Source organism: Rhagoletis zephyria, unplaced genomic scaffold (genome assembly GCF_001687245.7).
Source record: "Rhagoletis zephyria isolate East Lansing unplaced genomic scaffold, Rhagoletis_zephyria_1.1 Rzeph_scaffold_00390, whole genome shotgun sequence".
Taxonomy (NCBI): domain Eukaryota; kingdom Metazoa; phylum Arthropoda; class Insecta; order Diptera; family Tephritidae; genus Rhagoletis; species Rhagoletis zephyria.
Window position 1 is genome coordinate 73,086 of NW_016157474.1, and position 2,726 is coordinate 75,811.

The window sequence follows — 2,726 nt, forward strand, 5'->3', positions numbered from 1 at the left end:
GAAGCACGCACTGCTTACTTCTACACCACAGCCGCCGCACAGCAGTATTGCGACTTAAATACAACAAAGCCCCGTAGCTGATTTCGTACCGGCTGTTCAAAGATGGTGCCGAAGAGCTGTTTGGGCGCATATGCCAGCTGCTACGCGAAATTTGTAAAATATGAATCTCATGGTACCTTGCTCAATCCACAAAAAAGGACTCAAACTGTTTGTGCCAATTACCGCAAAATACGCCTTAAAATTGGGAAGGATATCTCAGAGGAGTAAAGTTAAGTGAACACGGTGGAGAAAATACGCGGGAAATGCTACGTGAGAGTTATTTAGAGAGACTTTTTCGGCGTGTACATAGTCCATCGCAACAATATCGAAAACCCCACGACAACTCTACGCTCTATTATTATATTTATTCGTATAAAAGTACATATTTAATTTTTAGTTACATTTACCCACTTTAAGGAAAGATTTTTTTTTTGGGCAAATAAGCACAATTAAAATACAATAGTGCGAAACATTGTGACTCTGATATATGTACAGACCAAGGCTGATGGAATACAAGGTTACCAGGTGAAGTAATAAGAGCGAGAAGGAAGATTTGACACTACCTTATTGGAAGTGTTCGCCCCTTAGATTTTTTTTAAAGGGTAAAGGCCAGGGGGGGGGTTTGTAGGTGTTCTGACCTACCCCCTCCCCCCTCCGAAATGTAGAAATGTAGGATTTTAAGAAACTAAAAACTTGAAAACAGGCAAAATGAGCTTTGAAAAAAAAACAAAAAAGGCATATTTTTTTTAATTTTGTTATGTACGTCCTTTATGTACAATGTGCATGTCTAATTAAAGATATTAAAAAATATATATAGTGATCAAAAAACTGTAGCCGAACCACTTTTTGCCATGTTTTAACGAATTATTTTCGTTGTTATTTAATTTTGGTTATTTTTTTTTATAATAACATAGTTCATTCTTTAACAAAATCCGTGCAAATCCAAGGTTTAAAATTTGTGCAATATTAAAAAAAAATGCAAAAAACTTTAGTACAAACTTCGAGCTTTTTTTAAAATTCTTTTCAGCCATTTGAAACTTGTACTTTATTCTACTAGAATTCAATAGGCTACAAAACTGCATACTCAGAATCTAATTAAAAAACTAGAAATTTTTACGAAACTTTAATGAATTTTTTTTCAATTGCATAAATTTTTAAGGCAGTGGCACTCGATAGGTACATTTGTACAGATTAGTACATTTTTATATTGGGCAGTGGTACAAAATAAAAAAAGGAACATTTTTTTTGTAGTCAAAAGATTGGTACAATACAGCGATATTCCATTGAAAAATTTCAACAAATTAATTTTCGTGATTGGGATAAAGAAAAATATTTGGGTATTCAGACAATTGGGATACGATTTGCACCAAATTTTGGCAAATACCCAATCGTGTGACACTGCCTTTAAACTTGTATTTATACGGATGTTGTTAAAGAATGAATTATAAAAAAAAAATAAACAGAATTAAATAACACCAAAAATAAAATTTAAAACTTGTGAAAACTTGCGGCTATAATTTTTTCGACTACTGTACATTAGACTGCATCATCAAAAGAAGTTGCGGGTTTTCTGGCGGGATTACCAAACCTAGTATATTTTAAGACTTCTACCAAAATATTTCGAAAAAATATTAAGATTTACGTGAGCTGGACCGGTTTGAAAATACCTCTAAAAATGGAGTTTTTTATGAATAAAAATTGTTTCTTAAAGGATTTTTTGGAAACAATCCCCTCAGATGACAGAACAGTTTAAGCTTTAAAAAATCTGCATAAAAATATTAAAAAATTGTATCAACGGAATCGTAATAATGAGATTTTTGATGCTGTTTTTTATTTTTTTTTCAAAGATTTGTGTAAGAAAAAAAAAAAAATAACTGCTTCAAAACTTCACCGATATAAACTTATGAGGTATCAGTGTGAAGGTATTTTCTCAGCCTTTTTATTTCTTTGAAAAAAAAAACTCATTTACGTCCCAAATTTTTTGTATCAAATGCCAACACATCTTAATTCAACATGGAATGAAACGCGTTTATCTTACCTTCCTCTTCCATAATTTGAATGAGCTCATTCGAAAAGAAATTAAAAGGACGAGAAAATACCTTACCAATGATACCTCATATNACTGTTTGTGCCAATTACCGCAAAATACGCCTTAAAATTGGGAAGGATATCTCAGAGGAGTAAAGTTAAGTGAACACGGTGGAGAAAATACGCGGGAAATGCTACGTGAGAGTTATTTAGAGAGACTTTTCGAATTATAAAAAAAAAATAAACAGAATTAAATAACACCAAAAATAAAATTTAAAACTTGTGAAAACTTGGTGCGGCTATAATTTTTTCGACTACTGTACATTAGACTGCATCATCAAAAGAAGTTGCGGGTTTTCTGGCGGGATTACCAAACCTAGTATATTTTAAGACTTCTACCAAAATATTTCGAAAAAATATTAAGATTTACGTGAGCTGGACCGGTTTGAAAATACCTCTAAAAATGGAGTTTTTTATGAATAAAAATTGTTTCTTAAAGGATTTTTTGGAAACAATCCCCTCAGATGACAGAACAGTTTAAGCTTTAAAAAATCTGCATAAAAATATTAAAAAATTGTATCAACGGAATCGTAATAATGAGATTTTTGATGCTGTTTTTTATTTTTTTTTCAAAGATTTGTGTAAGAAAAAAAAAAAAA